Here is a 12694-nt window from a genome sequence, read left to right as displayed (position 1 = left end):
CGGACCGGTACAGAGCCCGCATTACTGATGACGCTGCACCGATCCGCCTGTCAATCTCACGCTCCATCTTTCCCTCGCTCGTGAACAAGACCCCGAGGTATTTAAACTCCTCCACTTGAGGCAGGATCTCACTTCCAACCTGGAGAGAGCACTCCACCCTTTTCCGGCTGAGTACCATGGACTCGGACTTGGAGGTGCTGATCCTCATCCCTACCGTTTCACACTCGGCTGCAAACTGGTCCAGCAAGAGCTGGAGGTCCCGGCTCGATGAAGCCAACAAGACCACATCATCTGCAAAAAGCAGACATGGAATCCTGAGACCACCAAACCGGACACCCTCCGCCACTTGGCTACGCCGAGAAATTCTGTCCATAAAAATTGTGAACAGAACCGGTGACAACGGGCAGCCCTGACGGAGTCCAACTCCGACTGGAAACCAGTCGGACTTACTGCCAGCCATACGAACCAGACTCCTGCTCTGTTTGTACAGGGACTGGATAGCTTGTAACAAAGAGCCCAGTACCCCATACTCCCTGAGCACCCCCCACAGAGTACCCCGAGGGACACGGTCGAATGCCTTCTCCAGATCCACAAAACACATGTAGACTGGTTGAGCAAACTCCCATGCACCCTCCAGGATCCTAGCGAGGGTAGAGAGCTGGTCCTGTGTTCCACGACCGGGGCGGAATCCGCATTGTTCCTCCTGGATCCGAGGTTCAACTATCAGTCGGACTCTCTTCTCCAGTACCCCTGCATAGACCCTACCGGGGAGGCTGAGGAGTGTGATCCCCCTATAGTTGGAACACACCCTCCGATCCCCCTTTTTGAAAAGGGGAACCACCACCCCAGTCTGCCAGTCCAGAGGCACTGCCCCCGATGTCCACGCGATGTTGCAAAGACGTGACAACCAGGACAGCCCCACAACATCCAGAGCCTTGAGGAACCCGGGGTGAACCTCATCCACCCCCGGGGCCCTACCGCCAAGGAGTTTCCCTACCACCTTGGCCACTTCAGCCCCAGTGACAGACGAGCCCCCCCCCGGGGTCCCCAAGCTCTGCTTCCTCTGTGGAAGACGTGCTGGTGGGATTGAGAAGATCCTCGAAGTATTCCTTCCACCGTCTGGTGATGTCCCCAGTCGAGGTCAACAGTTCCCCACCCCCACCATATACAGTGTTGGTGGAAAACTGCTTTCCCCTCCTGAGTCGCCTGACGGTTTGCCAGAAACTTCTTGGAGCCGACAGAAAGTCGTTTTCCATGTTCTCACCGAGCTCCTCCCATACCCGAGTTTTTGCCTCAATGACTGCCGAGGCCGCAAGCCGCTTGGCTCCCCGGTACCTGTCGGCTGCCTCCGGAGTCCCCTGAGCCAACCAGGCTCGATAGGACTCTTTCTTCAGCTTGACAGCCCCCCTCACCCGGGGTGTCCACCACCGAGTGCGGGGATTGCCACCCCGACAGGCACCGACAACCTTGCAGCCACAGCTCCGTTCAGCCGCCTCAACAATGGAGGTCCAGAACATGGCCCACTCGGACTCAATGTCACCTGCCTCCCCCGGGATGCAGTCGAAGCTCTGCCGGATGTGGGAGTTGAAGATCTTTCTGACAGGTTCCTCTGCCAAACATTCCCAGCAAACCCTCAGCACACGTTTGGGCCTGCCAGGTCTGTCCGGCATCCTCCCCCGCCATCTGATCCTACTGTACAAATAAAGATTATTTTTATTGTTATTATTCCTCCTTTGTTTGTTGTGGCTTTACTACATTTTGGAAAGAAACCCTGGTTTGGACCTTTGTATTATTATTGAAGTATGGACCTAAATGGACATGATTATCATAATAAAAGGTGCAATCAAGTGTGTCTCTTCTGGAATAGGGGGACCATTTGTCGTATTTAGCATATGAACAAAACAAGCAGGAAGAGCTGCAAAGGTTTTCACTGTAGGACAAGGTAGGTAATCAATTTAAAGGGAATGTGATAGTGAGTGATCAGCGACCATCACAGTCAAAGGGAACTAGTCAAGACATGAAGTTAACACAGTTAGAACTGAGGTGGTGATTCCATATGAACTGCACTCAAACACAACTGACATCACATTGTTCACATTAGCTCAGGTGTAAGAGGGTTTTTTCAGTGTATGAATGGTGTGATCTATTAATCAAGATTCAGTCCAGCTCCACTGGATCTGTGGTACATTCATGTTTATTGTAATAAATATTTATTACAAGAACAGACCAGGCCGCACAAAACCTGGTGGAAGCTAGCAGTAAGTTTTGAACTTGATTGATTAATGCGTTATTTGTAAAAAAGTTGTTGTGCCTTTTCCTGGGGTGTTGTGTTGTGGGTGATGATGAAGAATCTCTGCCAGACACTGTCTAGAGTTTAAATACAGTTTTTATTTCACTTAAGAACAGCATCTTATCAGCCACAAGGAAGTATCTCTCCCACTATCTCTCTGTGTCTCTCTCCATATCTTTAGTCATCTCTCCCTGTCTCTCTAGTCGTCTCTCTCTCTCTAGTCTATATGGTCCTTTACCCTTCCAAATATGGTCACTTTGTCGCTGAAGAAGTCTGGTCTACATTTTCACATTCAAAAGCACAGAGAGAGAGAGAAAGATTGATAGTTTCCTGTCCTTACTGGTAGCTTATCCTAAACGTTTCCTTCTTCGTGACACAGACACATAACGTACATATAAACTCAAAAAGAGAAACATTTTTTAATGCTGCTCTTAATATCATATGTGCATAAAATACACATCATAATTTCCTCCTTTCAAGACTCGTTTAGAGTTTCGTAAATTTAAAAGTAACACATACCTGTTTATAGTTATAACAAATTAATGATATACCCTACACATAGTTCCTAAGTAGACTTAAGTAAATGTATATAGTGTATTTTTGTAGCTTCAGAAATTACTCTACTACTATTCACATAATGCTCTCTATTTAACACAGGCTTCTGAGTTATGTTTACTTCCTTTTGCAATTGAAAAGATGTTACTTCTGGAGTTGGGGTTACTTTTACAACATTCATAGGTGATATTGTTATTGTTTCCTTTATAAAGGTTGTAGTAGATTCAGATGTACTAGAAGCAGAATTTATCATCGGTAGTGTATTAACATTCATCTCCTTTAATGGCATAGTTAAAGTAGTAACCTGATTTGTTGCATTATTTCCTTTAAATATTTCTGGAGCTAATGTGATCAGCTTCATTTGTGTTTTATTAACCTTCAGAGTAGTTGATATAGTATATTGGTCCTGAACTCCTTTAGCAGCTGTATAAACTTCCATACGACTCAAGTCGTATTTTTTCCTAACTATAACTGTACGAGTTATAACTGTACCCTTCTCTCCACACAATAAGTACAAGTGTATTCCCCTTGGTCCTCCCATGTAACATTATGCAAAAGAACTGAACAATCATCTTTAACTTTGAACCATCTAAAGGCATTAAACAAAAGATACTTTCTCTGGTCACGAAGCAAATGATCTACTTCAGGTCCTGTTAACACCACATCCTCACCTCGACTACTTTCCCACTTAGGGGGACTAATACTCCCTGTATTAAATCTTTCACATTTACAGGTAAGGTGAACGGTTTTACCTAATTTAACTCTAATTATATCACCTTCAAAGGTGATGACGTTGCTGAAATCAACACTAGTGTATACTCCTACTTTGCTTTTCCAAGCTCTACGGCACCTCCTCTTTTTTTTGCTTGTCTGAAACTTATGTGGATATTCTTTTATTTAAGTTAGTTAGTTATAAGACATATGCCTGCATTTCATCTTCTAAAAGGGCTAAGCCTGGACACTTTCCACTTGTACGCAAATACGGTGATGGCATTCGTCTGCCCGTCATCAACTCATGAGGAGTCAATCACACAGCTCACTTGAGCGACACCCCATTAATGCTAATGGAAGTGCTGAAATCCATTTTAAACCCGTGTGCTGACAGATTTTAACAATCTGATTTTTCAAACACCATTCATTTTCCAAACACCGCATATTTTTTGCTAATTAATTTCACTGTTTAATCCACGAACTCTTTCCCATTATCTGAGGATATCCGATCTAGAAGTCCCCACCTGTTTACGACTTCTCTACAACAAAACTTGGAAACAGATTGTGCATCTTTACCCTTAGTTGGACAAGCCTCAGGCCATCATGAAAATCTATCCACATATACTTTTTACCTTCAAAATTTTTTATTTATTTCAGAATTCCATTCAAAAAGTGAAACTTGTATATTATACTCATTCATTACACACAGACTGATATATTTCAAGTGGTTATTTCTTTTAATCTGATAATAATAACAGACAACTAATGAAAACCCCAAGTTCAGGAAACCCCAAATTTAATTTGCCAACTTCAGAGAAATCAAACATTAATATGAAATATCAATTTACACCACTATTTCCCCCCATTTTTAGTAATTAAACCCTCTTTAAACTTGTCTATATTTAAGCAAGAATTGCTTAACTCTGCAGAGAAAGAAAACACAAACCCATATAAACTCAAAAGCACTCCTATAAGGGATAACTGTCACTGAATGTTTTTTCAACATAACCTATTTCCCAAGTGCACACTTCACCTCAAAACAGCAAAGATCACAACACTAAACTCCCAATTAAACCCCAGCTTAATCAGAACAAACCTTGCTCAAAGTAATAACCTCACAGTTTACAACTCTTAATGGAAATACAAACCTAATAAGTATATTATCTTAAATGAACTGCATGAGTCAACCTATTGCCAAATTTTAATAAGCACTTATTAATAAGCTATGTCATATAGACTCTCATATGCCCATACACAACTGTATATAGTCTATTAATATACAGTTGTGCAAATGTTTATTTAATCCCCTCCAAGTTTCACCACATGGCAATCCTCTCCATATAAGACCATCACCCAGTTCCACCGGCCAAAAACAATTACCCCAAACAATGTGCCTCTATTTTACCAAACTATTGAATTCAAAGAGAACACAAACAAATTACTGCTTCAAAAACTCACTCACACCCACTATGTTATATAAAAATGATCCTATATTTCCCATTTATTTCAGATTATTATACTTTTATGTCTACTATAATCACATACAACTCCAGGCAAGCACCACACCCACTGAGAAGCAACAGTTCAAACACAGACAGTCTTCTTAGGTGCCCAAACCTCTGCACAGCACTGCACATTATATATCTTTATATATATAGATATATACACACCCCTTTTTGGTGTCCTCCATAATAGTCAGCTTAGACCCAAACAGGCTGCTGTGATGTTCTTCCTAATATATCCTAAACACAACCCCAAGGAGTACATATATATATATATATATATTTTTTTTTTTTTTATTTGCCCCAGTAACTATTATCTTATACTCTCTATTTAAACCAAATGAATGTGGCTTTCATCAGTAGGTCACAAGTCAAATCCTGTCATCTCTCTGTCTTTATTTAAAATTTTCTCCTTTTTTCCCCCGAATACTTATTTTACCTTTAATGCCTGTGATTAAACCTTACTGTTATGGAGCTCATGTCACTAAATAGAGGCTTATAAAATCTCAAGTCCCCAAGAAGGCTCATAATGTTAACTTACTGTAATCACTTATGAATTGATTTTAAAAAAATCCTCTTTTCAAACTCATAATGGGTTAACGGAATCAACAAGGTCCCCACAAAGAGGCTCATTAGGGTTTAACAATTACAAATGGCTTGAAAAGAGGCTCATAATCATTACACCTATGTTTCATTATTTATTTATAAATCTCTTATTCATAATCACGACCCATACATTCTTATTCAGTCTCTTAGCTGAGACTTTCAGCACACACACACACACACACTCTCTGGACGGACAAAAAAGAAGGGAGGAGGGATGGTTTTCCACCTTTGCACTTCAGCACTTACAAACATAACTCTTCCCCCTTAATCGAAACAGTAAGCACACACACAAACACACACACACACACACACCATCCAACAAATTCTACAGCACCCCAAACCTCTGCACACACACAGGCAGACAAACCAATTGAACTCACACACAATACACACATCATTTTCAATATTTAAGACAAATCTTTCACAGTTGACACCTTCACACTTTAACAGCATGCTTTTATTTTCACTGCTGCTCCTTAATTTCATTTTTTAATTTATGTTACCCTAATGAATTATAATAATTCAAAGACAGGCAGCAGCAATACATTGTTTTGAGTGAGCACCCCAAATTAAATCTCAGTTTACACCTCCAGTCCCTTTGAACTGACACAGTAATCACCTAGGGATTTTTACTTAGTGATTTTTCAGGACTTAAGGCCAGTCTTACCCCGCCTCTATATAAAAATAGAGGGCTTTAAAAAAATTAGCTGCTTCCTAATCTCTGTTTAACTCACTTTTCTCTCTTTTTCTTTTATTATTTCCTCTTCAATTTCCTCTTTTCTCTTCTATTTCCCTTACATTCCTTCACTTGTAAGTTTACATCAATTTTAACCAAATGCCACTGAGCCCCAGGGCTTCTAACTATTTTAATATAATCCAATCCCACAATAACTCAAAGCTGACTTTCACAAAATGGCTAAAATACAGTTTTAAGCAAAAAAGGGCCTGTCTACTAAAACTCTCATGGCATTATTAGCACAGCTTATTGTTACTAATTATGCTATTCTTCATTTTTTTTGTGATAAATTTCTCATTGTTTTAACAAGGACAGTAACCAGTACTACAAAGACACATAACACAAACACAAATCTCACGTATACACACACACCAGAAACACGATTACAGACATCGACAGAAAAAAGAACATAACAGAGGGAAAAAAATGGAGAGGGGGGGTTGTTTTACAGCATATTCTTCAGGAAGGCAATTGCATCATACCAAATATTAACATATGCTTCATTAGCACCATTAATTCTGGCAATAGAGAGTTCCATATACATTATGTCCATGAAAGAAAAAGTCCAGGCTCTAATTGAGAGAGAATGAGGAAGTTTCCAATAAACTGCAACCAATTTCTTTGCTGCAGTGAGACCTGCTAGAATAATACATTTCTTACTTTAGAAAACATAGAGTTCTGAAAAGTTATTAAGCAGCAAAGTAGGTATGGTGGCAGGTAACTCCAGCGAAACAAGATTTGAAAGCCTAGAAGCAACCTTGCCCCAAAATGAAGCTACAGGAGGGCATTCCCAATACATGTGGAGAAATGTACCACAAGCCTTTGTAAAACACAGTGTGCACATAGGGTTATTAATGATATTCATAAAAGAGAGTTTGCAAGGAGTAAGGTAGGTTCTGTGTATATAGTTCCAATGAATTAACTGATGATCAGGGTTCCAGGAAGTTTCTTGAATATTAGACCAGACCTCAGACCAGTCAAAATCATCATCTAAATCAGAGCAATCCCATTTCCAAAGTGTGTATGAAGAAAGAGGTAGATAGGATGCTTCCAAAGAAAACTGATAAAGCCTAGATACTAGACCCTTAGTTTTATTAGAGGTACTAAAGATGTTGTGAAAAGGGTGGGTAGATAAACAATGTTGTAATGATATACCATTTGCTCTAAGGGCAGATCTAAGCTGTAAATAAAATAAAAATTACAAAGTGGCTAAATTAAAACTACATTGAATATCCTTAAATGGAAGTAAGCCCCTATCATCAAAAATGTTTCCTAAATGAAGAATACTCCTATCGGCCCAGTGAAACGCAGTAATAGGCCTTCCTCCAACTAACAGGCCTCTATTATTAAAAATTGTTATGCCACTTGCAAGATATATTAGGTAGTTTTTCCATGTCCCACCAAATCTGAATGAGATATGAAATAATAGGCCCAAACCGTAGTTGGCACTGTTTGTTACTAACTTTTGCGAAGAGAATATATTCCAGTTTCCAAGTATTTACAGCATTTTGCTCAATCGGGCGCCAAGTGACACTAATTTTAGAGTCCAACCAGGAAAACACTGGCCTCAGCACAAATGAACAGTGGTATAACTTAAAATTAGGAACTGCTAAACCACCTTCTTCTCACCGCCTTTATAAAATGGACATTTTTAGACGAGATCGCTTATTCCTCCAAATAAATTTAGATGTAACAGAATGAAGTTTTTCCCAGTAATCACAGGGAGGAGGAAGGGGAATCATTGAACTTATAAAATTAATTCTGGGAAGAAGATTCATTTTTACAATTGATACCAGGGGCTGCAATGAAAAAGGAAGATATGTCCAACTTTCCAGATCCTTACACACATTGCTGAGTGTGGTAGAGCAATTGTACTTGACAGTGTGATTAATGAAAGGGAAAATTTCCACACCTAAATAATTAAAATTCTGAACCACTGGAACATTGGCCACAGTAGGTGTATTGGCAGCCGCTTCATTTAAAGGTAGCAGAGCAGACTTAGACCAGTTGATTTTAAAACCAGAGATATGACCATTTTCATTACAGATAGACAGGAGATGAGGGACAGATTGTAACGTATCACCTATACAAATTAAAACATCGTCAGCATACAAGCTACATGATGTTGAGTATTGTGAATAGAAATGGGGATCACCTCAGAAGACTGATGAATCATTTGCGCTAGGGCAGGGGTCGGCAACCCACGGCTACTCTTTGATCCCTCTGATGTGGCTCAGCTTTTGAAAATAATTAATGAGTATTTAATTAAAATGTATTTTATTTTAGTTTGTTCATTTTCAAAATGTAATTCTATGAAGATTATGGCAATCTTGTAACATCTAAAATATTTAAAATATTACAGCCTCCCCTCAATAGGCACAATTTACATAAAAATAAAGACACCAGTTTAACAAGAAACCACAGATGGTCTGTGACCAAATTTGAATATGGGGCAGCAAAAGTGACTCCAGCTGGACAAAACTTGCAAAGTAACCAGAACAGAAAAAAAATTCCCATCAGGGTGTAAGAGCTGTGTGTTAACCAGTGTAGCCACAACCCAGAGATAGTGTAACATTAAATCCAAAGGTAAACTGACTCGTTAACTGGGGTGTAGCAGAAACAAGAATAACCAGTAACTACCGGTTAGTTAACACAAGTTAACTTCGCTTAACAAGGGCTTCAGTTTCACCCAGTGTCTGAAGTCAAGGGGGTGACAGCAGCAGACGAATTAGGTATTGTGTTCAGAAAGTCCTCTGCCTCCTTGGAAGACGTGAAGGAGCGAAACTAAGCTCATTCTTTAATCTTCAATGTGGCTGGGTAGAGCAGGAAGAATTCTACCCCCTTGGCTCCGGCTGTTGACATGGCAAGAGAGAAGGCATGCCGTCGCATCTGTGTGGTTACTGAAAGCTGGCGCAAAGTGGATGGTGCAGCTATTCAGCGTGAGGGGCTCCTTTTTGGCAGCATGCAGTATAGCTTGACGGGTGCGATCAACGTGCGATTCTCCCCACGTTTAGATGCTGTTTCTTTGTAAATCCGATGAGCACGCATAATCTCTATCGAGAGAGAGGCGAAACACTGCAGGAGTGAATGCATGAGGAACTGGGTAGCGTTAGCACCTTCAGTGTCTTATTTAGGCCGATGATTTGAATGTTGCACCTCCTGTTACGGTCCTCATAATCCACTAACTCGCATTCCATCACTTGAAGAGCTTTTTGATGACACTTAATGGCACTCGAGTCGGATTCCACCACAGTCTTCATCGCATTCACCTTGGAATTTATCGTTTCAATGCTAGCCGTTAGCATGTCCAGCTTAGCCTGAATCGCAGTTAGCTTAGCCTCAGTGTCCCCTGCCAACTGCTGTATCTGTGAGAGCCGTGGCTCCAGATAGTCCCGCTGCCTATCGAGTAACTTTTCCAACACAGCCTTGGTTATTGACTCAATGTCAGAGTGGGAGCTTTTAGATTTCGCTGCCATATCGACCCAAAAAATTGTACCAGCACTTGGGTGTAACCTAATATTGTCTGACAGGAGAAAAACAACAATTAGGTGTTGTTGAGCCGGGAGCCAAAAACATAAGTTGCCATCATATTCAGTCACTAACATGACTTCCAGCTATTCTACATTTATACTTCAACTTTTCCTTTCCTCTGTTACATGTTTATTTACCACTTTTACTTCATTGTTTCCTTTTTCTTTTATTTCTATTTTTTTGTACTTGAGTGTACCCAAATTTAGAACAGAGGATCTTCCCCAACAATCCACAACCCCACTGTAGTTGCACAAGTTCTTATACAGTACAACCCCACACCTAATCAGCTTAAACAGGCCCATGCTCACCGTATCTCTGCCGGCTTGAAGCGGGAGTCTGCTGCTCGTCAGCTAGTCAAGGTCACAACCTCTATACCATTCTTGTTACCATTTGCTGTTGTGCCTTTCTGGGGTGTTGTGGGTGATGAAGAAAAATCTCTGCCAGACACTGTCTAGAGTTTTAAATACATTTTTATTTCTTCAAAGAACAGCATCTGACCAGCCTTAAGGGCTGGGAGAGAATCAAGTCAATTCTCTCCCCATATGTCTCTCTCCCCTCACTTGTATAGGTTTTTTCTTCCCTTCCAAATACAGTGAATATGAAGTTTGGTTTACATTTTCACATTCAAGGGACTGAGAGAGAAAGATTTATAGTTTCCTGTCCACACAGGAAACTTACCCTGAACATTTACTTCTTCAGGCAACATCCATAGATCATATGTATAAACTCAGAAGAATGAACATTTCTTAATGCTGCACTTAATAACATATGTGCATAAAATACACATCAGTATAAAGTCCAGCCCCAGAAATAGGGAGGAATGGTGATGATGGAGGGAGCCGTCCAGGACTGTCTCCTCCCCGAGCTCCAGCAGAAGCTGCACTGAGTCAAAGCAATGCTCCAGAACCTCCTCAGAGTTGGTCAGCTGTCTCGAGCTGACATTCTCCAACTAGGTCTGACAGTAACATGAGACTTTGTCAGCTCCACACTGTACCTATGTACATATTTATAAAAACAATAATAGAGAATAAGAGGAGCTGCCATATCTGTCACCAGTGGGAGGAAAAAAAATTGTGTGCAATACTGCAATCAACTGCAACTCATAGGGTTCTTGTAAATGTAGGACTTATGTATCTGTTCTCTCAATGCTTCAATTTCCTGTAGCATGCCTTCGTAGTGTTTAAGGTCCACATAATGTTTACGACTACACTCTTAATCTGAACACAGTATTCATGGTACACAATGATTGCCACCACCTCCTCATCAGTTTGCTGGATTATCTCCTCTGGTTGAGCGGTGTGTTGGGCTGTGTCTGTGGTTTCATGTTGTTCATTCATTCATTGTCTGTAACCCTTATCCAGTTCAGGGTCACACCCTGGAGGGGGCGCCAGTCCTTCACAGGGCAACACACACACACACACACACACACACACACACACACCTACTGACACTGAGTCTCCAAACCACCTACCCAGAGGAAACCCATGCAGACACAGGGAGAACACACCACACTCCTCACAGACAGTCACCCGGAGGAAACCCACTCAGACACAGGGAGAACACGCCACACTCCTCACAGTCACCCGGAGTAGAACTCGAACCCACAACCTCCAGGTCCCTGGAACTGTGTGACTGCGATACTACCTGCTGCACCACCCAGTTGTAGTTGTTGTCATGTAGTTGTTCCACTGAAATAATGAGGGAACTGCTCCAACTTTCAGCATCCTCTTTCCATGTGATCTACTGATAATTTTGTCACTACTAAAATGTCTGCTGTATACATTTGTGTGACTTGTTACAGTGAAACAACCTCGTCTTTTTTGTTTAACAACTTGAGACAAAATTCAAGGTTTTTAAGAAAACAGTGGAAGCTCAGTACGGAGTTGAATCATCTGTAATCGGAGCATAGAGGAACATAACATTGACTGTGTAAATGAGGGGAAAAAGGGATCTGTAATAATTAATTCTGAGGCCACAACTTGAAAAAAATAAAATAATAATAATTCATAAGCAACATCTGATATCAGTTATACATTACATATTAATATTCACAGTTCAATCACATGTCTCCAAATCCACAAACACAATTCAGTTCTAAGGATATTTTTTACATTGAATGTGACCCAATAGAGTAATTAAATCAAAATCTCTGAAGGTAATCCCTTACTCAATGCTACTGCTTCTGTTCTGGGTGAACACAGTAATGTTTCTGGACAGAATTCTGATTAGTAAAATTCTTCCCACACTCTGAACAGTGATACGGTTTCTCTCCTCTGTGAATGCGGTTGTGTTTTTGGAGACTACCCATTCCAGTAAAACTCTTCCCACACTCTGAACAGTGATACAGGTACCGAGTCTACTGGGAATCACTGGGTGCAAGGCGGGGACAGACCCTGGAGGGGGCGCCAGTCACATTTACACACTCACAAATTCTCTGACATCTATGGGCACTTTTGAGTCACCAATCCAACTACCAACGTGTGTTTTTGGACTCTGGGAGGAAACCCACGCAGACACAGAGAGAACACACCACACTCCTCACAGACAGTCACATGGAGGAAACCCACACAGACACAGAGAGAACACACCAAACTCCTCACAGACAGTCACCCGGAGCGGGACTCTAACCCAGAAATCATAAAATCATGAATGAACATTATTTTCAATGTCAATTTCTGTATTTTGACACTGATTCAACATTTTAATAAAAAACAGGAACATGATGTAAAAAATTACAGCATATTAACCGTTAAAAAACCCCTC

Source organism: Hoplias malabaricus, chromosome 4, assembly GCF_029633855.1.
Source record: "Hoplias malabaricus isolate fHopMal1 chromosome 4, fHopMal1.hap1, whole genome shotgun sequence".
In the NCBI taxonomy this organism is placed as follows: Eukaryota; Metazoa; Chordata; class Actinopteri; order Characiformes; family Erythrinidae; genus Hoplias; species Hoplias malabaricus.
This window is presented reverse-complemented; position numbering follows the sequence as displayed.